This window comes from Somniosus microcephalus, chromosome 7 (assembly GCF_052327205.1).
Source record: "Somniosus microcephalus isolate GS21.2 chromosome 7, FLI_Smic_1.0, whole genome shotgun sequence".
NCBI lineage: Eukaryota > Metazoa > Chordata > Chondrichthyes > Squaliformes > Somniosidae > Somniosus > Somniosus microcephalus.
This window is the reverse complement of record NC_140993.1, coordinates 109154302-109179594: the sequence shown is the minus strand read 5'-3', so window position 1 is coordinate 109179594 and position 25293 is coordinate 109154302. Positions and strand designations below refer to the sequence as shown.

The 25293-nt window shown below is 44.5% G+C and overlaps 1 long non-coding RNA gene across 1 annotated transcript; it reads left to right on the top strand.

Annotated features, from left to right (window-relative positions):
- Window positions 1-1176: 1176 nt before the first annotated feature.
- On the top strand, window positions 1177-25293 carry LOC147114839 (uncharacterized). The gene is made up of 5 exons (XR_015078921.1): window positions 1177-1273; window positions 1910-2034; window positions 3030-3172; window positions 12291-12547; window positions 24923-25293. It is a non-coding gene; the product is annotated as an uncharacterized LOC147114839 (long non-coding RNA).

Below are 25293 nucleotides of genomic sequence, written 5' to 3'. Positions count from 1 at the left end.
GTTCACCATGCCAGAAAGAAGGTTTGACCACATCCACATCGACCTCGTCGGCCCCCTGCCGCCATCACAAGGTCACACGCACCTGCTGACAATCGTGGACCGTACCACCCGCTGGCCCGAGGCCATTCCACTGATGTCCACCACCACCGCCGACATCGCGAGGGCATTCATCGGTACCTGGGTCGCTCGGTTCGGCGTCCCCTCCGACATGACGTAGGATAGAGGCCCGCAGTTCACCTCTGATCTGTGGGCCGCCATCGCCCAAAACCTCGGGGTGGCCATTCACCACACCACAGCTTACCACCCCCAAGCCAACGGACTGTGCGAGCGATTCCACAGGTCCATGAAGGCATCCCTCCGTGCCAGTCTCGAGGGCGAGGCTTGGATCGACCACCTCCCGTGGGTGCTACTCGGCCTACGCTCCGCGGTCAAGGAAGACCCGCAAGCCTCGGCGGCGGAACTCGTGTATGGCCAGCCGCTGCGCGTACCCGGAGAGTTCCTGCCCACCGCCACGACCCCCTGGTCGGCTGACCAGCAACGCCGCGCTTTCGCCAACCGAGCACAACAGTTCGCTCTGGTACCCACCAGCCGGCACGACGAACCAGCAACCCGCGTACCACCTAGCCTGCACATGGCCAAATTTGTTTTCGTGCGCCATGACGCCCACCGAGGACCTCTACGGCCCCCATACGATGGACCCTACAAGGTACTCCAGACGGGGAACAAGTTCTTCCTCCTCGAAGTGGGCGGCAGAACTGACAAGGTGTCGGTCGACCGGCTCAAGCTGATGCACCTAGAGCTTGATGAACCCGTTCAAGTGGGCCAACCCCCACCGCAGGGCAGACCGCCTAAGAGCTCGACGCGTCCGACCGCCCCGCTCCCGACACCAACCGCCAAGAGCCGTTCCGGCCGTGCCATCAAGCCACCACGCCGGTTCGTACACTCCCTACTAGCGGATTCTGGGGGGAGCTGTGTGGCATACCGATCAAAGAAAGGACACAATCCGCTTTCCGGTCCGTAGACTATAAATCAGGCGTCATGCCTTTAAGAAGGATCACACCTTTAAGAAACTCGATCTGCAACATAGTTAAGCCCAGAGCGGGGGAGGAGCATTCGAAGCTGGGCACTGATGAAAGGCAGTTGTACTTTGTGTAGTCTCTGACTCCATTTTGTGTTCAGCATGCAGCCTCAACAATTAAACCTTTCCTGTTGAACCTCTCCGAGTTCAGTATTTTTTGCTAGGAGTACGTAGACTCCTACACAGTAAGGAATGGTGAGAGTGCAGCCACTTACCTCTCAACCTCGCATCATTCAGGGTGCACCTCATAGAAGTAGCAATAGATTTTGAGGCGCTAAGGGAATCAAGAGATATGGGGATGGGACGGGAAAGTAGATTTGATGTAGAAGTGGAGCCATGATCTTATTGAATGGTGGAGCAGGCTCATATGGCCGACTCCTACTCCTATTTCTTATGCTTTAAGTAATAGATTAGGAGTTGGAGCCAGTAAGGTAGCTGGCATAAAGGTAAGGAGTGACAAAATTACATGGAGACCTAGGACTCTTCCATTTATATGTAATGATGTGGGCGATTCCATAGAGCGGCAGGTTTTAAGGAGGAGAATGTTGGTGCCACTTTTTTGGGGGAGGGGTTGCAACAGTAGGCCATGACGCCCCATTTTACTAGCTTTAGTGCCCCAACACTGCCTGAAAATAGGTGGTATAAAGAAGGAAAGTCCAGCCCAATGTGTCACTTCTCTGTGAGCCTGAACCTGATTCACAGATTCAGATTGTAATACCCAATGTGAGGAAAGGGTTAATCAGACTGACTTGAAGTCTGTTTATGTAATAGTGCTATTGTTTTTCTTTATATTGTAGTAATGTTAACTTTTAGCCTTTGTTTGTTAAGCAGGGAAGTGAAGTATGATTCAATTTTAAAGTAGTGACCACTGAACATTTGAACTGAGACTGATACTACAGCTTTGGCAAGTTTCAGTGTGAAGTAATCACCTACTTAATGAGGACATGCAATTAAAGGTATGCAATTACTGGTTCCTAAATTTCAGAGAGCTGTAATCACTAATAATGGGTGCAAGGACAAAAGTTAGTTTGCCAAAGAAGAACATCTAGGTAAATATGATCTTTTTAATTTCTGTAGAATGGGGGAAATAGCTGGTATTGGATGGTACAGAATCAAAGACATGCTTATAATTAAAGGTTTCACTTGGTGGAATAGCAATTATATGTAACGAGAGCAAACATATTGATAAGATAACAAGATAAGGGAGTTATACTGATCTCGTTTTCCCAACAGGAAAAAAGAGCTCATGAGTAAAGAAACCGACCTATTAACTTAAGTTTATTGATAAGGCCAATTAGATTCTCCTTATATGGAATTATGTTTTAACTTTTGGTATAATCATGTAATGCAGAAAGGTGCAAATTGTCATGTAGTTGGGATGAGGTAAATGTGTAAAAAGTTGCAGTTTGTAATGAGTATTTGGATTTGTAGGGGTTTGAATGGCCTAAAATATTCCCATCTCTCCAAGACAACTCGTGCTGGAGTGTGGTTCCACAGCTGCCCTCTGGTATTCGCTCAAGGTGATATTGTCCATGTATGAACCTATACTAAATCAGGTGAACTAACAGTGAAAAAGTGTCAAAATTGGGCAGTGAGGCCTACTGCCACTTCACTGACCTGGATTTCACTCCCCCACATCTGCTGTGACCACTGCTGGCCGCCCCTTTCCCATCCACCACATGCAAATGTCAGTGGGGGAAAGGCAGCTGCACAGGTTCCTGGATAATTTACTTCCTGGTGCCACTGTTCCGTGGGAACAGCAGGTAAACCATGGCAATAGGCTTGAAATAGCAGTGGAAATTGCCCCACATTTATGGAAATGGAGGGAGAGGACCTCAGGGAGACCTCCTCCCCGTGCGGCAGTGAAGTCCACTCACGGTACTACAGATACTGCAATACCTGATGATTTGGAGCAATCGGAAATAAAACTATTTCTCTTCCTACCACACAGTGGCACCAGAGAGCCTTTGGAAACTTTTGACATCTTCAGGTACCTGCAACACACAAAAAAAAGTATTTCTTTCATTGGAAGCTATGAACTAAGCAAATGGATTCTCTTCTCACCACACACCTTCACCGTCAAGGTCCCCCAAGGTACAGGTTTGTTTGGTTAACAAAATGTATGGAGTACATTTACCTGTATTGTGTGTGTATATATGTAAGGCATTTTCTGCTAAAAATTAGTGCATGTGACTAAAATGGTGTCATCGTAGCCACACCTATGACTAGTCAGTGATTTCTCTTGAACAACACTGCTAAAACATATTTCATGTCCGCAGAACATCCCAAACTACTTCACAGCCGGTGAATATTTTGAAGTGTAGTCACTGTTTTGTAATCAAACACATCAGCCAATTTGCACACAGTGAGGTTTCATTTTTCACATGGTGCCATGGGATCTTTTACATTCACCTGAACAGGCAGACAGGGCTTACATCGAAAGGCTGTGCCTACAACAGTGCAGCACTCCCTCAGGACTGCTTGAACCCATGGGCCTTCTGACAGAGATGAGAGTGCTACCACCGAGTCAAGGCTTACACTGTATTGGAGTCTATCAGTCTCTCTGTTCATCCACACGCTTCAGTATCTTTTTATTGCGTTTATACTCCAACTCCCTGTTTTCCTCACATAATGCATTACCACACATTCTCCATATTATGTTGTAGCTGCCACATGTCTACCCATTCTGCTAACCTGTCCATGTCCTCCTGAGGTTTTTTACACTTCTCCTCAGTTTGCTAAACCCTGTACTTTTGTGTTGTCAGCAAATGTCGATGCTGTGCTCCCTAAATCCAAGTCCAAAAAAGTTACATATACCCAGAAGAAAAGTGGTCCCAACACTGACCCCTTGATTGCACCACTTCTAACGCTTCTCGAATCTCAGTAATGTCTGGTCATGTTTTTGCATTTTTATGCGAGAGATTTTCTCCGGTTGAGCATCACTGGTCACTCCTGTAAGTGAATTCTGTGCACCTTACAATCTGAAGTTCACCTTTTTTTGACAGATCTAGGTAAACGATAGCATGAGCCAGGGATTGGAACAGTCAACCCTTTACTCTATACATCGGTTACTGGAATGTATCATGTACAGTCATGAGATATTCTTCTCTTTGAACCGCAGGTGGGGTACACACTCTCATTAAGCCAAGATGCAGGTTTTGAACCAACAAATGGTTTTATTTACATATAAGATAGATGAGTGAATAGTAAACAGCATAACTCAGTGAAATAGACATTTCTCTGCCTTCCATCCATAAATGCATTAAAAAATAAGTCTGCCACACTTACTATAAACTTAATTTAACCAGGCAAGACTGCCACTGATTATAAAAACAAATAGACCTGCAGCTCTTAGGTGATACTAAGATGGGAGGGAAAGTAGGGAGTGAGGAGGACATAAAAAACCTGCAAGGGGACATCGACAGGCTAAGTAAGTGGGCAGAGATTTGGCAGATGGAATACAATACTGGAAAGTGTGAGGTTATGCACTTTGGCAGGAAAAATCGTAGAGCAAGTTATTATCTTAATGGCAAGAAACTGGAAAGTACTGAAGTACAAAGGGATCTGGGGGTCCTGGTGCACGAAACTCAAAAGGTTAGTATGCAGGTGCAGCAAGTGATTAAGAAGGCCAATGGAATGTTGGCTTTCATTGCTAGGGGGATAGAATATAAAAATAGGGAGGTATTGCTTCAGTTGTACAAGGTATTGGTGAGACCGCACCTGGAATACTGCGTACAGTTTTGGTGTCCATACTTAAGAAAGGACATACTTGCTCTCGAGTCAGTACAAAGAAGGTTCACTCGGTTAATCCCGGGGATGAGGGGATGGACATATGAGGAGAGGTTGAGTAGATTGGGACTCTACTCATTGGAGTTCAGAAGAATGAAAGGCGATCTTATTGAAACATATAAGATTGTGAAGGGGTTGGATCGGGTGGATGCGGGGAGGATGTTCCTGATGATGGGTGAAACTAGAACTAGGGGGCATAGTCTTAGAATAAGGGGCTGCTCTTTCAAAACTGAGATGAGGAGGAACTACTTCACTCAGAGGGTGGTAGGTCCATGGAATATGCTGCCCCAAAAAGCTGTAGAAGCTACATCATTACATAAATTTAAAACAGAAATAGACAGTTTCCTAGAAGTAAAGGGAATTAAAGGTTACGGGGAGCGGGCAGGAATTTGGACATGAGTCTAGGTTCGGATCGGTCATGGCCCTGTGGGTAGTGGAGCGGGCCCAGGGGCCTTGTAGCCTGATCCTGCTCCTATTTCGTGTGTCTAATTCTGTTAGATTCAGGAGATGGTTCTGTGATAGTGGATTGGCGGTTAGGATCAGATCAGCCATGATCTTATTGAATGGCGGAGCAGGCTCGAGGGGCCGATTGGCCTATTCCTGCTCCTATTTCTTATGTTCTTATGTTAAATTCACAGTCTGTGGACTCCCAATATAATTCTGGTAAGAGGCAGTCTCTGATCGCAACCTGTCCATCACTGACAACCCCAGCCAATTAATGGCCCTGTCCCATGCTCAAAAGATCTGAGAAACAGTTGTCAAATAATGTCACAGCCCTAGGCTGGGGCCTATCCTTTTATTGGTGATGAGATGACTTGTGGAAACCCCTGCAGAATCCTGAAACAAAGCCAGCAAAAAGCTACAGCTGTCATAATTTGATTCGAACAAATTGTCAGTCATCAATAAATAATGAAGGCAACCTCTGACAATGACAAGATTGTTTATCATTCAATGTATTCGCCCCAGGTTGATTACACAATTATTACTTCAGACAAACATGGTTTGGGCTATAGAAAATTTTCATCTCGTTGAGTACTGAACAACTAGTCAGCTCTGAATTGATGGTTTCCTGCTGACAAGCTGCTTTTGTGTGATCTTGGGTGTTGACCTCTTACATGCTGTTTCAAGCCGTATAAAATATAAGTTAAGAAATTCAATTCAGACAAAAAGGTAGATTTTAGTCACACACCCATTAACACTAATCCTTTGTTTCCTATTTGTTAGTGAATTTTCTATCCATGTTGCTACATTTCCTCTTATACCACAGGCCTGATTTTTTGCAACAAGCCTCCTGTGAGACACTTTATTGAACAGCTTCTGAAAATGAATGTGTGTGATATCTACAGCATGTCCTTTATATTTCCAATCAGTCATTTCTTCAAATAAAACTCTACTAAATTTGTCAAACACAACTTGTCTTTAACAAATCCATGGTGGCTATGATTAATCCATACATCTCCAAATGCTCACTATTGTGATTTTGAATTATGTAATCTAAGAGTTTGCCCACAACTAACATTAGACTAACTAGAATATAGTTACCCAATTTATCATTCTCTCCCTTCCTGACCAGAGATGTTACATTGGCTAGTCTACAGTCCTACACCACAATATTTAAGGAGGATTGAAAAATTGTGGTCATAGACTCTGCTCTCTCCTCTCTGACTTCCTTCAACAGTCTGGAGTGAATGCCATCAGGACCCAATGACATCCATCTTAAGTTCTCTAACAATTGTTCCACATCCTCTTCTATTACATCTACATTCTCACTTCCATCATCATTAGGAAAAACTGATGCAAAATATTTGTTTAATATCTCTCCCATATCTTCATCCTCCACAGTAAGATTTCCCTCTTCATCTCTCATTGGTCCTACACTCTATTTAACTATTTTAATTTTAATATGCTTATAAAAACCCTTTCCATTTTTTTAATATGATCTGGTGGCCTGCTTTAAAGTTGCATTTAGCCCTTCTAATCTTCCTGTTCAACTCTGGCTACACTTTCTGTATTCCTCATGACTTTCTGTAGTGTTGTTAGCCCTAGTTTTATTATATACTTACCTTTTTAGTTTCGGTTAAGTTTTGATCTCTCTATTTATCCATGGGACTCTACCCCTAGATGTATCCCCTTTTTATCTCAGATGAACATATTTTGTAGTGCCCTTCCTGGCAACTCTCTCAGACTGAACTAAAGCATTCACAATTTTGATGTCCTATACAACCCAGAGATGAGTCTTGGATTGTACATCCTTTCCATCACAAAGGCTGCTTATTTCCACCTCCACAACATTGCTCACCTCTGCTCTACCTGCATCCCTCCATCACTTAAACTCATACATACCACTGTTGCCTCCAGACTCAACTATTGTAATGCACCCCTTGCTGGCCCTCCAACCTCCACCGTCTGTAAATTTCAACCTGTTCCACACTAAATGCTGGTCACCCATCACTCCCATCCTCACTGATCTAAACTGGCTCCACATCCTCTAGAGCATTCAATTAAATTTTTTTATCTTCATCTATAAATTCCTCCATAGCCTTGCCCCATCCTATCTCTGCTATCCCTTTCAGCCCTATATCCCCTTCAGAATGCTCCATTGTTTTGACTTTGACTTTCTGTGTCTCTCGTCCTCCCTTCATCCCACCCTTGATGATAGAACCTTCAACCACTTCAGTCCTATTCTTTGGAACTACCTCCCTAAACTTATTCACCTCTCTTTCCACCATAACAAACCTCCTCAAAACCCATTTATCTGACCTAAGTTTTGATCCTAATCTCTTGTGTCCGGTTTTGGTGTTTGTTTTCAAAACACTTATAAAAATAGAAGTTGTTCTATGAAAGCTAAGAAATGTATTGTGATTTATTCTTGTTTCTGTATAATTTCACTTACAATAAAAATGAGTTTGGAATTTAGCCTGAACTGTATGATAGGTAAGCATGATGTTTTATCGGGGAGAGCTTAGATTTTTAAGGGAAAAGCGGGTGGCGAGATCGTCTGCCGCCTCCTCGCCCTGATCTTAATTTACCTCAATCAGCCCTTGCCACGTGATTCTAGTGGCAAGGCAAGGCCTGGGCTCCCGGTCCATTTGCCTCCCATATACTACTCTTTCCTCTACTTCTTTGGATCACTGGAATAGTGGTGAGAAGGCCCTGAAGTCTCCGGATGGAAGGAAAGGGTATAGTTGCAGTTTCTCCCTTAATTTCAGCCTAATCCCTTATTTGCTGAAAGCCATGGTCTCAGCTGAAGCCTTCAATAGAAGATTTACTGTAGTCAGGCTCTTGTACCATTTTAAGTGGCCTCCTGCCTCTTCTGCTGCTGGAGTGACAGTCACCACCTGGATTTTCCTCAGCAGGAACATAGGAACAGGAGTCGGCCAATCAGCCCCTGTGTCCATTCTGCCATTCAATTAGATCATGGCTGATCTGTACCTCAACTCCATTTACCCACCTTTGATCCATAATCCTTGATATCCTCACCAAATAAAAATCTGTTGATCTGAGTCTTCAATTGACCCAGCATCCACAATGGGCCAGTAATTCCTGTCCCAACGCGTGAGTACGGTCGGGGTACTCACGCGTCTGGCCGAAGGAATTGCCGGTTTTCAGCATGCACAGCGCATGCGGGGAAAACTGGCATTTCCTGTCCTCTGAACGAAGGGGTTCAGAGGCAGAACGTGCGCGACTGCACAGGCAGTGCGTGCGCAGTAAAATTCCTTTTTTTTTTTCAAAGTTGCGCGCGTGTAAAGGCCTCCGGTCTTTACGCGTGGAAAAACAAGACGTAAGTATTTAGTTTTTCAGGTAAGTGGGCTTTTAGTACAGTGTAGAAATTTTTTTTCCACAGGTTTGTTATTTTTAAAGAATTTACAGGATGGTAAGTTTAGTTTTAGACAATATTTAAAAAAAAAAAAAAAATTTTCAAAAAATTGATTAATTGTTTAAAACATTTAAAAAAACTTATTTATAGTTATTATAATCAGTGGGATGTTTTTTAAAATTTTATTTAAAGTTAAAGTAGTGTTTTGGCAGCCCATACTTTTCATGAGTTTGACAGCTCTTACTGTTCCCCTCCCCTGATTGGCTGCACAGTGCTCACCTGATCCCAGCCGGCACATCGCACTAACTACGCCGCTGGATCAGGTAAGCACATCGCGCCGACATCTGAACCGGGCCTGTGACAGGAAATGCAAGCAGGCCCGGGCTTCAGATGTCAGCGCGCAGGGTGAGTGCAGATCGGGGGCTTGCACGCGCGGCAAGCCCCCGATCTAATTTCAGGGCCAATATTTTAGGGGAGGGAATTCCAGATTTCTACTACCCTTTGTGTCAAAAAGTGCTTCCTGATTTCACTCCAGAATGACCTTGTTCTAATTTTAAGATTGTGCCCCCTTGTTCTAGATTCCACCACCAGGGAAATAATTTATCTGTATTTACCCTATCAAATTCTTTTATCATTTTAAACACCTCAATTAAATCAGCCCTCAGCCTTCTAAACTCAAGGGAATACAAACCAAGTTTATGCAACATGTCTTCATAATTTAACCCTTTAAGCCCTGGTATCATTCTAGTGAATGATACCAGGCTTCCACTTGCTGGTGGGAATCATAATGCGGACAGAGTGGCAGGTGGAAGTCCTAATCCAATCCAATAGGAGCTGATGGATAATAGACCAGCAGGGAAAGGGTTAATCAGGGCAGCAGCAGAGATCCTGTGGATAACTTGATTGAGCTAGTTTAGCATTGTGATGCTTTGTTTTATATGTGTAAATTTTGGTTTTAATTTCTCAAACATGATAATATGACCCTTAAGCTACTATATCTTAAAGTAATTAATCAGTACCTAATTACTGTTCTGCAGTTGTGTGTAAGGAAATGGTTTAAATAAATTAAGAAAATATAGTTCATTTAAAATCAAGATTAAAAGATTATTTAATCTTTTTTTAAACATCAAAAGAACTTAAACAGATGGTTTTTAAGTGAATGAATGAATAAGGAGGTGGAATTTGTGGCTGGGGATGATAAGAATGTTGAGGTTGGAAAAACAAGTAGGGATTTTACCTTATCAAAATCCTTAATAATTTTGAACACCTCTTTATTTTCTGCAGTGTCTGGACTCCATGGAAGTGTCAAGAGTCAAGAAATGTTATATTATTTTTACAAATTAATTGAAAAGTGTGCGTGTGGCGGGGGCGGTGGTGGGATGGAATGAGTCACATTGAGTTTTTGAATGCACTGGCCATCTGGCAATCCAGCACTGCCTGCCCATTCTCTAATTGAATGCAATTTGTCATTTTTATTTGGTCTCAGTATTGTTTTGCTATGAAATATTGCACGACAGGATAAAACAGACAGACATGAAAGTTGACAGGTTCCAATGAATGAGAGTTAACCTGAATAATGGTGACTAGATCCATATGGTTGAACAACAATTGGCTGCAGGTAGAATACACAGTGCTGTAGGGCACTTACTGATACAAATTGCAAAGTTACCAGGGTGTTCATTCTGCAAAAGTGAACCACTTCCTTCAATATGACACCCTTACTTCATATAATTAAGTTTATGGAAAGCCTAGAAGACAAAGGGAAGTTGCTGATGGGTGTTATGAACAGTGACAAGAAAAGGTATAAAGAGAGAGGCTCTTCATCTAGACTGGGAGCTGCAGTGAATCCTCCACAAAAGAAAGAATTTGGCTGGCTATGCTCCCAAGACAGAGATAATCACTGTGTCCTGATAGTGAGGGTTGCCTCATAGCAGAATACAATGTAATGTCATCTTACTACTTTGGGCAATGTTACATGCTTTGTTAGTGTACATGAAGTCCATCATAAATGATGGTTAAATTGATATTTACAATAAATAAATATATATAAACAGCAGCAACAACAACTACTTGAATTTATATAGCGCCTTTAATGTAGTAAAATGTCCCAGGGTGCTTCACGGGAGCATTATCAAACAATATTTGACACGAGCCACATAAGGAGATACTGTATTAGGGCAGATGACCAAAAGCTTGGTCAAAGAGATAGGTTTTAAGGAGCGTCTTAAAGGAGGAGAGAGAGGTGGAGAGGCAGAAAAGTTTAGGGAGGGAATTCCAGAGCTTTGGGCCTAGGCATGGCCACCAATGGTGGAGCAATTAAAATTGGGAATGCACAAGAGGTCAGAATTGGAGGAGCGCAGAAATCTCGGAGGGTTGTAAGGCTGGAGGAGGTTACATTAGATAGGGAGAGACGAGGCCGTGGAGGGATTTGAAAACAAGGATGAGCTTGTTAAAATTGAGGCTATGCTGGACCTGGAGCCAATGTAGGTAAGCAAGCACAGGGGTTATGGGTGAACGGGACTTGGTGTGAGTTAGGATATAGGCAACGGAGTTTTGGATGAGCTCAAGTTTATGGAGGGTGGAAGATGGGAGGCCATCCAGGAGAACATTTAGCGGCAACCAAGGTTTCAGCAGTAGATGAGCTGAGCCGGGGTGGGGTGGTAGAGGAGCGATGTTACGGAGGGGGAAGTAGGCAGTCTTGGAGATGGAGCGGATATGTGGTCGGAAGCTAATCTCGGGGTCAAATGCGACACCAAGGTTGCGAACGGACTGGTTCAGCCTCAGACAGTGGTCAGGGAGAGGGATGGAGTTGGTGGCTAGGGAACAGAGTTTGTGGTAGGGTCCGAAGACAATGGCTTTGGTCTTCCCAATATTTAGTTTGAGGAAACTTCTGCTCATCGAGTACTGGATGTCGGACAAGCAGAGTGACAAATCAGAGACAGTGGAGGGTCAAGAGAGGTGGTGGTGAGGTAGAGCTGCGTGTCATCAGCGTACATGTGGAACCTGACATTGTGTTTTTGGATGATGTCACCAAGGGGCAGCATGTAGATGAGAAATAGGAGTGGGCCAAGGATAAATCCTTGGGGGACCCCAGAGGTAACAGTGCGGGAGCAGGAAGAGTAGCCATTGCAGGTGATTCTCTGGCTACGACTGGATAAATAAGAATGGAACCAGGTAAGGGAAGTCACACCCAGTTGGACAACGGAGGAGGCGTATTGGAGGAGGATGGTGTGGCCTGATTCGACAGGCCTGAACCCAGATTATATTTAAAGACACGGTGCAGGATTATCTAACAGAGCGAATAAGGAAATCCAGTTCCACATATATACAATGATGATACCCTGTACTATTTCTTCTGCAATCTCAGAGCTCATTGTTCACCCTGCAGTCTACTATTCCAGATATTTTCTGCATACAGTCAAATTTCATTTCATAAGAAGCATGGGCTTGCCTATGAAATCTGACTTTTGTGGAGGTCAAAATAAGGTCTTTTTGAAGTAGCCCAAAATCTCTTAGTAGATGAAACTGTAACACACTGAATTCTATAGAGTTGTGACAATAGCTTTTGCTGTCAACACTAACCCTTAAACCTCAATGCATCCACAGTTGAATTCTCCTTTCCATACCAGCAATTGGAAGATACCATCAGGACTCAGGAGAGAGGAATCCCTCCACGTATTGGCAGAATAATATTTTTGGTGCATTGAAAAACATTTTTGGCTTCCGTTAATGCAGAATGTATCTGCAGTGGAAGTAAGACCAAATGCAACTGGGATTTATCTCTACACGAAGCTAATTTTAAGTTCAAAAATAAAAAATGAATTTCTTAGAGAATCACAGAATTTTACAACTCCAACTTTCTGGTAAGTCATTCTATGTCCTATCAACCCTCAGTGTAAAAATATTTCTCCTAATCTCCCCTTTTGTTCTTTTGGTGAAGATATGAAATTTTTGTCCAATTCACTGACCAATGGAAATAGTTGTTTCCTACTTACCTTATCCAAATTCCTCATAATTTTGAACAAGTCTTTATTTAATTCAGCGTCTGGACTCCATGAAACTGTAATGTGTCAAGAAATGTTATATTAAGTTTACAAATTAGGGGTGGAGGGAGGGTGGAAGGAATGAGTCCCATGGAGTTTTTGAGTTCACTGGCCGTCTGGTAATCCAGCAGTGACTGCAGCGATGTCCTGGGGCTGTGATGATTGGCCTCCAACAACCACAACCATCTTCCTTTGTGTTCGGTATGACTCCATCCAGTGAAGAGTTTTCCCCCTGGTTCCCATTGACTTCAATTTTACTAGGGCTCCTTGATGCCACACTTGGTCAAATGCTGCCTTGATGTCAACAACAGTCACTCTCACCTCACCTCTGGAATTCAGCTCTTTTGTCTATATTTGGACCAAGGCTGTACTGAAGTCTGGAGCCGAGTAGTCCTGGCAGAAACCAAACTGAGCAACAGTGAGCAGGTTATTGGTGAGTAAGTGCCACTTGATAGCACTGTCGACGGCACCTTCCATCACTTTGCTGATGATTGAGAGTCGGCTGATGGGGCGGTAATTGGCCGGATTGGATTTTTCCTGCTTTTTGTGGACAGGACAAACCTGGGCAGTTTTCCACATTGTCAGGTAGATGCCAGTGTTGTAGCTGTACTGGAACAGCTTGGCTGGAGGTGCAGCTAGTTCTGGAACACAAGTCTTCAGCACGACAGCCGGGATGTAGTCGGGGCCCATAGCCTTTGCTGTATCCAGTATGCTCAGCCATTTCTTGATATCACGTGGAATGAATCAAATTGGCTGAAGACTGGCTTCTGTGATGGTGGGAACCTCAGGAGGAGGCTGAGATGGATCATCCACTTGGCACTTCTGACTGAAGATGGTTGCAAACAGTTCAGCCTTACCTTTTGCACTTGTGTGCTGGGCTCCGCCATCATTGAGGATCAGGATGTTCATGGAGCCTCCTCCTCCCATTAGTTGTTTAACTGTCCACCACCATTCACGACTGATGTGGCTGGACTGCAGAGCTTTGATCTGAACTGTTGGTTGTGGGATTGCTTAGCTCTGTCTATAGCATGATGCTTCCACTATTTAGCATGCATGTAGTCCTGTGTTGCAGCTTCACCAGATTGGCATCTCATTTTTAGGTACACCTGGTGATGTAAGAAAACTACTAGGCACTTGGTCTGAGTATTAACCAAGGCTTTAATCAACTGTTTTTCAACATGGAGATCTAGTTGTGTCCTTCGCTAGTTCCTGTTAAAGAATGTCCTGAGCAAGCTGGGCCCATGCCCGAGTATTTATACTCTCCCTGGACAGCGCCACCAGCAGGCCGCCCAGTATCATTTCATAAGTCATTTCCACATGAATGACAAGATTCATGTCACCTGGTGCTGCTCCTGGCATGCACTTCTACACTCCTCATTAAACCAGGGTTGGTCCCCTGGCTTGATGATGATGGTAGAGTGAGGGATATGCCAGGTCATGAGGTTACAGATTCTGGTGGAATACAATTCTGCTGCTGCTGATGGCCCACAGCGCCTCATGGATGCTCAGTTTTGAGCTGCTAGACTTGTTCTGTATCTATCCCATTTAGCACAGTGGTAGTGCCACACAACATGATGGAGGGTGTCCTCAGTGTGAAGACGGGACTTCACCTCCACAAGGTCTGTGCCATGGTCACTGCTAACGAGGTCAAATAGGTTTTCCCCTCGTATTGGTTCTCTCACCACCTGCCGCAGGCCCAGTCTGGCAGCTATATCCTTCAGGACTCGGCCAACTTGGTCAGTAGTGCTACCGAGCCACTCTTGGTGATGAACATTGATGACCCCACACAGAGTACATTTTGTGCCCTTGCTACCCCCAGTGCTTCTTCCAACTGGTGTCCAACACGGAGGAGTATGGATTCATTAGCTGAGGGAAGGCAGTAGGTGGTAATCAGCAGGAGGTTTCCTTGCCCATGCTTGACCTGAAGCCATGAGATTTTATGGGATCCGGAGTCATTGTTGTGAACTCCCAGGGCCACTCCCTCCCAACTGTATACCGCCGTGCCACCAGCTCTGGTGGGTCTGTCCTGCCGATGAGACAGGACATACCCAGGGATGGTGATGGCGGAGTCTGTGATGTTGGTTGAAAGGTATGATTCTGTTAAGCTGTTGCTTGACTAATCTTTGGAACAGCTCTCCCAATTTTGGTACAAGGCCACAGATGTTAGTGAGGAGGACTTTGCAGGGTCGACAGGGCTGGGTCTTTTTTGTGTACAAAGCTGGTGCCTAGGTCAATGCCAAGTGCTCCGTCCAGTCTTAATCTTATTATTGTTTCTCGTAGCGGCTTTGTACAAATGAGTTGCTTGCTAGACCATTTCAGAGGGCAGTTAAGAGTCAACCACATTGTTGTGGGTATGGAGTCATGTACAGGCCAGACCAGGTAAGGATTACAGATTTCCTTCCCTAAAGGACATTAGTGAACCAGATGGGTTTTTACGACAATCCGGCAGTTTCAGGGTCACCATTACTGATACTAGCTTTTTATTCCAGATTTATTTAATTAACTGAATTTAAATTTCCCAGCGGCCATGGTGGGATTTGAACTCACTATTTCATTTCAGTATTACGTACGACAAGGTTGCCAGAGTCAATTAGGGCTGCATTTCCCTCGTCCCTCCGAAGGTGGGTCATGACAGGGGGAAGAAAATCCAAGTCAGGGTGAGGATGCAGTGGCTGGCGTTGCCACTCAATTTCCCTTGATTTTCTTTTGATTTTCCTCCAATACATCACCTGATTTCAGGTGGTAAAGTAGAGGGAAAAAGTCCTTACTTATTCCAACAGTAGAAGTCCCCGAGATTCACTAGTTGCTGAGGAAAAGGCATTCGGCTAGATAGCAATGAAATCCTAGCAGAGGTGCTCTAGGAGATTTGGAAGTTAAATCTTCCATTTTACTTTTTACATGGAACTTCAGAAGATGCAGGTAATACATTCATTGGACCACATAGTTTACAAACAGCACCAGAGTGAATGAAATCTCCACACACCATCCATCTGGCATAGGGACAAACAGATTAGAGGTTTAAATGTGTGGCTCAAAGAGTGGTGTGGGAGGAAGGTGTTTCAGTTCATGGGGCACTGGCACCAGTACTGGGCAAAGAGGGAGCTGTTCCGTTAGGACGGGCTCCACTTAAACCGGCTGGGACCAGTATCCTGGCGAACTGAATAACGAGGGCAGTAGACAGGGCTTTAAAATAATAAAGGTGGGGTGGGAGGATTCAGGAAAGAGTAAATTTAAAAGCAGTGAGAGAAATGTCAAGGCTCTAGAACAGAGTAGAGTTTTGGGTAAAAATAAGCAGAGTGGGTCAGGAAGGGACAGAGAGAGTAACAAAGGTAATAGGGCATTAGTGACTAATGTGACATCAGGGAAAAATAGAAATAAGTCAAAGCTAAAGGCACTATATCTGAATGCGCTATTAATGTTGCGAATGCTTCGCGCAGATAGAAATGAACAGGTTTGATCTAATAGCCATAACGGAGACGTGGTTGCAAAGTGGCCAAGATTGGGAACTAAATATTCCAGAAGAGATAGACAAAATGGAAAAGGAGGAGGGGAAGCCCTGATAATAAAGGATGGGATAAAGACAGTAGAGAGAAAGGATCTTAGCTCTGAAAATCAAGAAGTAGAATCAGTTTGGATGGAACTAAGAAACAGCAAGGGGCAGAAAACATTGGTGGGATTTGTTTATAGGCCCTCAAACAGTAGTTGTAATGTAGGGCAGAGTATAAATCAGGAAATTAGAGGCGCATGTAACAAGGGTAATACAGTAATCATGGGGGACTTTAATCTACATATAGACTGGACAAACCACATTTGCAGTAATAGTGTGGAGGACGAATTCATGGAATGTATGCAAGATAGTTTTCTAGATCAGTATGTTGAGGAACCAACTAGGGAACAGGCTATTTTAGATCTAGTATTATGCAATGAGAAAGGGTTAATTAATAACCTTGTAGTAAAGGGCCTTTAGGGAAGAGTAACCATAATATGATAGAATTTTATATTGAGTTTGAAAGTGATTTTGTTAAATTCGAAACTAGGGTCTTAAATCTAAACAAAGCAAACTACATAGGTATGAGGGGTAAGAGCTATGGTAGATTGGGAAACTACATTAAAAGGTATGATGGTAGATAAGCAATGGCTAGCATTTAAAGAATTAATACATAATTTACAACAAATATACATTCCTTTAAGGCACAAAAACCCCACAGGAAAAGTGGTCCAACCGTGGCTAACAAGAGCAGTTGAAGATAGTATTAGATCAAAGGAAGTGTTGCCAAAAAGAATAGTAAGCCTGAGGACTGGGAGGATATTAGAATTCAGCAAAGCAGGACCAAGAAATTGATAAAGAAAGGGAAAATAGAATATGAGAGTAAACTAGCAAGAGACATAAAAACAGACTGTAAAAGCTTCTATAGGTATGCAAAAAGGAAAAGATTAGCAAGAGTAAATGTGGGTCCCTTACAAGCCGAAACAGGAGAAATTATAATGGGGAATAAGGAAATGGCTGAGAAATTAAACTAAACAAATACTGTTTGACTTCATGGAAGAAGACGCAGAAAACTTCCCGGAAATAGTGGAGAACCAAGGGTCTAGCGAGAATGAGGAATTGAAAGAAATTAGTATTAGTAAAAAAATAGCACTGGAGAAATTAATGGGACTGAAAGCTGATAAATCCCCTGGACCTGATGGCCTACATCCTAAGGTTTTGAAAGAGGTGGCTATAGAGATAGTGGATGCATTGGTTGTCATTCTCCAAAATTCCATAGATTCTGGAATGTTCCCGTGGATTGGAAGGTAGTGAATGTAATCCCACTATTTAAGAAAGGAGGGAGAGAGAAAACAGGGAACTACAGACCAGTTAGCCTGACATCAGTAGTAGGGAAAATGCTAGAATCTATTGGCCCAGAAATTCCAGAACGGGGCTTGCAGCGCGTGCAAGCCCCATATTTACACTTACCCCGCGCTACTGCCGATCAGCTCCAGGGACGCCTGGAATTGGTGTTTCCAGAAGAAGAATCCCGGGCAGCGTATGACGTCACGCCGCCCAGGAGTGCAGCCAGCGCGAAGTCAGGAGCGTGCAGTGCAAGTGAGACACGCCCCTTGAGGTCTCAGTTTCACTGGACACGCCCCCAATGTTTCTGTCAAGCTGCTAACCATTTTTACATGCAAAGCAGCAGTTTAAATAGGTTTTTGGAAGTTTTTTGAAGATTTTGGTAACTTTCATAAACTTTTTAAAATGTTTACATTATTTTGAGTAATCTGAAGTAGTTTTAAAGAGAATTAAAGCAATTTAAAGACTTTTAAAAGCCCTAAAAGAATTTTTTTAATTCCATTTATTTATTTAGCAATGTCGTCGTCATACGTGTCTTCACACTGTTCCCTTTGGGGAACTGTATGAAGTGGTGGAAGGATTTATGGCCATGATTAATGCTCATTCCGTGACCGTAACCATCTTTGAACCAGCCATTAGGGCGGTTAGTCCTATGGCGGGAGGGTTTTACGGGCTCCCACAAGCTATACAAGGAGGGGGGGCCACCCACACCCACAGACGCAAATATCCCACTGGATGTCAACCCAGAATTTAGAGCCGGAGCTCCGACTCCACTTGCCGGGACTGTCTGGAGCGGGGTTCGAAACCCTACCCTGATCTGGCCCAGCGGCGGGGATCCTACTGCTATGACAAAGGCCCAATCCAATTAGCAACGTGAAATGGCAGCATAGGGCTCCAGTCACGGGGAGGGAAAAGGCGCAGGAAACGTATGGGTGTCACCTTTTGTGCGGAGTGGGCCTTTTGCGTAGCAGTAAGCATCCCCGCCACTGGGCCAGAAGGAGTAGGGTTTTGAACCCTACTCCAGACAGTCCCGGCAAGTGGAGTCGGAGCTCCAACTTTAAATTCTGGGTGGACATCCAGCGGGATGCTTGTGTCCGTGGGTGTTGGTGGCCCCCCCCCCCTCAGATGGGTTGTGGGAGCCCGTAAAACCCGCCCGCCATAGGACTAACCACCCTAATGGCTGGTTCAAAGATGGTTACGGTCACGGAATGAACGTTAATCACGGCCATAAATCCTTCCACCACTTCATACAGTTCCCCAAAGGGAACAGTGTGAGGATATGTACGATGATGACCTCTTGCGCAATGCACCTCCTTGGACCCTCAGTCGCAGATGCGAGGGGGCAAGTTGTGCAATTGTTAAATTTTTTATTTTATTGACATGTAAAATGTTGGCCCAGTAATTCCCTTCCAAATGCGCTAGTACGGTCGGGGTACTTACGCATCTGGCCGGATGAAATGCCGGTTTTCAGCATGCACAGTGCATGTGGGGAAAACCGGCATTTCCTGTCCTCTGAACGAAGGGGTTCAGAGGCAGAACGCGTGCAACTGCACAGGCAGCGCGTGCGCAGTATAATTCGCCGCTTTCATTAATGCTTTCAGTGAGGTCCAGTCATTACAACTTACACATGAAAAAAGCATGGGTACAGTTGCTCCAGAGGCTGCGGAGGAAGATATTTCTTATCGTGGAGCTTCTGAAAGTATGTATGTCTGTATATATTCCTTTGCGTGTTATGTATATATTCCTTTACTTATGTGTATGAATGTATTATTTAATTATGACTTTCAGAGAAAGTAACTTATTGGAAAATCATAATTAAAAATATACATTCATACACATTAGTAAAGGAATATAAAACATACATACATATACGTAAAGGAATATATGTGGACATACATACATAACTCATTCTCACATTCCATTCACACAGCCACAATTGCTCCTTCTACCTACCGTTCTGAAAACCCGTTTATAAAAAAAAAAAAATTAAAGTTTAAAACTTAGTTAAAATTTCTTAAAATAACTTCCCTCCCTTTCCCAAACCTAAATATTGCATTTCATAAGCTCCTCCATAAAATATATCTCCTTCCCCAGCCAATGAACAACTTTACACTTGCTTTTTTTAAGTGCAAGTTCTAGGGACTTACCCTCACTGAATCCATCAGTGAAATCTACAAAGTTCACTGCGCAAGCGCTGCCTGTGCAGTCGCACGCGCTGTGAATAGACCTCGGGTCTGGAAATGCCGGCGTTCCCCGCATGCGCTGTTCCTGCTGAACGCCGGCATTTCCAACGGCCAGATGCGTGAGTAACCCGACCGTACTCACGCTTCTGGCCTGGAATTTCTGGCCCATTATTAAGGATGTGGTAACAGGGCACTTAGAAAATCATAATAGGATTGGGCAGAGTCAACACGGATTTATGAAATGGAAATTGTGTTTGACAAATCTGTTAGAGTTTTTTGAGGTTGTTACTAGCAGAATAGATAAGGGGCATCCAGTGGTTATGTGTATTTGGATTTTCCGAAGGCATTTGATAAGGTGCCACACAAGAGGGTATTAAAAAAAATTAGGGCTCATGAGATTGGGGGTAATATAATAGCATGGATTGAGGACTGGGTAATGGACAGAAAACAGAGAGTAGGAATAAACGGGTCATTTTCGGGTTGGCAGGCTGTAATTAGAGGGGTACCGCAAAGATCAGTGCTTGGGCCTCAGCTATTCACAATCTACATCAATGATTTGGATGAGGGGACCAAATGTAATATATCCAAGTTTGCTGATGATACAAAGCTGGGTGGGAATGTAAGTTGTGAGGAGGATGCAAAGAGGCTTCAAGAGGATATAGACAAGCTAAGTGAGTGGGCAAGAACATGGCAAATGGAATGTAATGTGGAGAAATGGGAAGTTATCCACTTTGGTAGGAAAAATAGAAAAGCAGAGTATTTTTTTAAATGGTGAGAGATTGGGAAATGTTGGTGTTCAGAGGGACCTGGGTGTCCTTGTACATGAATCACTGAAAGTTAACATGCAGGTACAGCAAGCAATTAGGAAAGCAAATGGTATGTTGGCCTTCATTACAAGAGGATTTGAGTATAAGAGTAAAGAAGTCTTACTGCAATTATAGAGGGTCCTGGTGAGACCACACCTGGACTATTGTGTACTGTTCTGATCTCCTTACCTAAGGAAGGATATACTTGCAATGAAGGTTCACCAGACTGATTCCTGGGATGGGGGGATTGTCCTATGAGGAGAGATTGAGTAGACTAGGCCTATATTCTCTAGAGTTTAGAAGAATGAGAGGTGATCTCATTGAAACATACAAAATTCTTACAGGGCTTGACAGGGTATATGCAGAGAGGATATTTCCCCTGGCTGGGAAGTCTAGAACCAAGGGTCACAATCTCAGAATAAGGGGTCGGCCATTTAAGACTGAGATGAGGAGAAACCTCCACTCAGAGGGTGGTGAATCTTTGGAATTCTCTACCCCAGAGGGCTGTGGAGGCTCAGTCGTTGAGATCGATAGATTTTTGAATATTAAGGGAATCAAGGGATATGGGGATAGTGCAGGAAAGTGGAGATGAGGTAGAAGATCAGCCATGATCTTACTGAATAGTGGAGCAGGCTCAAAGGGCCAAATGGCCTACTCTTGCTCCTATTTCTTAGGTTCTTATGTATCTTTGGACCTCCACTTTTTCTAGCTTTTCACCATTTAGAAAGTACTCTTCTATGCTTTTTAGGTCCAAAGTGGATGACTTTACTTTTTCCTACATTGAAATTCATTTGCCACAATTTTGCCTATTCAGTTAATCTATTAATATCTCTTTGTAATTTTATGCTTCCATCTGCACATTGTGCTTCCATTTACACGGCTGACAATGCTGCCTACCTTTGTGTCGTCATCAAACTTGGATATGTGGCTTTCTATCCCATCGCCTAAATCGTTAATAAATATCGGGCCGTAATTTGCGGTCTCTACGGGTGTGTACAAGGTGTGTACGTGCCCATAGGGGCCCCACAAGTTCCAGGTTTAGGCATGCGCTGAAACCTGGAAGTTGCGATCTGTCAAGAATTTTCTCCAACGAATGTCCGTGAAATTCTTACGCCTGGTAAAAGCAGGTAAAAAAACAGAAAAATAAAATGTTATCTATAATTTATACATTTAAAATCTTGTTAAATAAGGTAAGCTTATTTTTAGCCCCTTTAAAACTTCTACATTTATTTTTCAAAAAATTACATTTTTGTTTTAAATATTTAATTGAATGCCAAAAATTTATTTGGTGTCTAGGTGTACTTTTTGGGGTATTCCCATTCATACTTACAGGCATTCCGTGCATACGGAATCCCGATAAGTATGAATGGGGATTCCCCTCTGTCATTCGTTGGTCTGGCCCACGTGATCCATGGGGCACTCGTGAATGGCATGCGCTCCTGCGATACGTGAGCCTCTACCCGCGGGTACCCGGGGAGCCCCAGTTACACGTGCATTTTATTTGCAACTATCTTCAGCCAGGAGTGCCGAGTGGATAATCCATATTGGCCTGCTCCTGAGGTCCCCACCATCACAGAAGCCAGTCTTCAGCCAATTCAATTCACTCCACATGATATCAAGTAACGGCTGAGTGCACTGGATAGAGCAAAGGCTATGGGCCCCGACAACATCCCGGCTGTCATGCGGAAGACTTGTGCTCCAGAACTGGCCACACCTCTAGCCAAGCTGTTCCAGTACAGCTACAGCACGGGCATCTATCCGACAATGTGGAAAACTGCCCAGGTATGTCCTGTCCACAAAAGGCAGGACAAATCCAACCCGGCCAATTACCGCCCCATCAATCTACTCTCAATCATCAGCAAAGTGATGGAAGGTGTCATCGAAAGTGCTATCAAGCGGCACTTGCTCACCAATAACCTGCTCACAGATGCCCAGTTTGGGTTCCGCCAAGACCACTCTGCTCCCGACCTCATTACAACCTTGGTCCAAACATAGACAAAGGAGCTGAATTCCAGAGGTAAGGTGAGAGTGACTGCCCTTGACATCAAGGCAGCATTTGACCGAGTGTGGCATCAAGGAGCCCTAGTAAATCTGAAGTCAATGGGAATCGGAGGGGGGGGGAACGCTCCACTGCCTGGAGTCATACCTAGCACAAAGGAAGATGGTTGTGGTGGTTGAAGGTCAATCATCACAGCCCCAGGACATTGCTGCAGGAGTTCCTCAGGGCAGTGTCCAAGACCCAACCATCTTCAGCTGCTTCATCAATGACCTTCCTTCCAACATAAGGTCAGAAATGGGGATATTTGCTGATGACTGCAGTGTTCAGCGCCATTCACAACTCCTCAGATAATGAAGCAGTCCATGCCCGCATGCAACAAGACCTGGACGACGTTCAGGCTTGGGCTGATAAGTGACAGGTAACATTCGTGCCACAGAAGTGCCAGGCAATGACTATCTCCAACAAGCGAGAGTCTAACCACCTCCCCTTGACATTCAACGGTATTACCATCGTCAAAACCCCCACCAACAACATCCTGGGGGGGGTCACCATTGGCCACAAACTTAACTGGACCAGCCACATAAATACTAGGGCCTAGAAATTCGGTTGAGGCGCCAAAGTGGTGCCAAGTTCTCCTGGGCGCTGATTTTTGCGCAGCGTTCGGAGTAATACCGATCGCCAGAAATTCAGTTTCAGCACCCCTCGAGGGAGACAGGGCGAGGCTCGAGGCGCTCCGCATCCCTCTTAGGGCGTTGAAACTGAATATCGCAGCGCAACGTGCCGCAGCGCCACACGCTGCGGCACAGCGCGCTGCGGTACTGCAGGCCTTCCTCCCATTGTTAAGGGGGAGGGGCCTGCAACAGCACGATCCCCGATCGTGACTGCCGGCAAAAGAGCCCGGCACCGAGGAGAAGTGCCGGGCTCTCGGGAAACAGCCGGCAATGCCGCGGGGGGGGGGGGATCAGGAGGCCGGGGATGGAGGTGCTGGCAGGCGGCCGCCGAAAAAAGCGGCCGCCCTGCACCTCCACCTTAACTTGCGCCACTGCCGGCACAGCAAGGCCCCGTGAACCGGGCGCGGGTAGCGAACGGCGCTACAGCGGCGTTCGCGACCAAATATCGTGATCGGGGCGCTAATGGGGCGCTGCGCACACCGATGACGTCATCGGTGGCGGCGCAGCGCAACAGGCTAACGCCACCATTAGCGCCCCCGCTGAATATCGCGGGAGGCGCAGCCAGTGGCGCTGCAGCCACTGACTGCCCTCTTTAGGCGCTAACAGGTGGCGCTACATACCCAATTTCTCCCCCTAGGTATTCTGCGGTGACTCTCTCACCTCCTGACTCCCCAAAACCTTTCCACCATCTACAAGGCACAAGTAAGGAGCGTGATGGAATACTCTCCACTTGCCTGGATGAGTGCAGCTCCAACAACACTCACAAAGCTCAACACCACCCAGGACAAAGCAGCCTGCTTGATTGGCACCCTATCCACCACCTTAAACATTCACTCACTTCACCACCGGCGCACCATAGCTACAGTGTGTACCATCTACAAAATGCACTGCAGCAACTCACCAAGGCTTCTTTGGCAGCACCTCCCAAACCCGCGACTTCTTCCACCTAGAAGGACAAGGGCAGCAGGCGCATGGGAACACCACCACTTCCAAGTTCCCCTCCAAGTCACACACCATCCTGACTTAGAAGTATACCGCCGATCCTTCATCGTCGCATGGTCAAAATCCTGGAATTCCCTCCCTAACAGCACTGTGGGAGTACCTTCACCACACGGGCTGCAGCGGTTCAAGAAGGCGGCTCACCACCACCTTCTCAAGGACAATTAGGGGTGGGCAATAATTGCTGGCCTTGCCACTGACGCCCACATCCCATAAAAACGAATTAAAAAAAAAAAAGCCGAGTGTAAATAAGAGTGTACATATGTTCAGCATTCGCCTTGCCCACATGCATAACTATGTACTTTTCTAAGTTAAACATCATTTGCCTGCCATGAGCCCAACGTATTCAGATCTACTTCGTTACACAAGGTACTTTGATACCTAAAATTTTGTAATACTTTTCTCTACATCATAGATCCTGTGCTGAGTTTGACTCATGAACAAGTTTTGATCTTGAATATTTGTTTAAAGTTTCTTTTATTATTCAGGCTATTTCAGTCGAGTCATTTAATCGCACCATAGCTCTCAGGGATATTCTGTTGGGCTACATTTTCGCCCACAAAACAGGAACAACATTGAAATGGACAATGTTATATTTTTTATTTATGTGTATGGTCTCTGAAAGTGAAAGATTATAGCCTTGTCATTTTTTGGTAATGGACAGTAACATTTCTTTTTGTTTTCCTGTGATTTACCATATCCAAAGGATTGGTTACTGCAGCAGAATGCAAAGCTGGCTGGTAAAAACAGAAGACTCCAGGGAAAATGAACTGTCGTGGCAACCATCCATCAGGCTGAATCAGAATCACATTTCATTTACAATGTGGCACATGGCCAAGCTGCAGTCAAAGACTGATCAGCATTCTTTATCATCAGAAAACCTGAAGAATGCACTGTGTCTAAATTAGATAAATTGACTTCCTAGACAGTGTACCATTAAGATAATGCACATACCACTTAATTACATGATTATACAATGTTATGGAATAGAAAAATAGTTTTCTGCATTTTCAATACAATTGGGGAGCAGTAGGTTTTAATCCAACATGTTCACTGAGGAGCCATTTTTACAGTAAA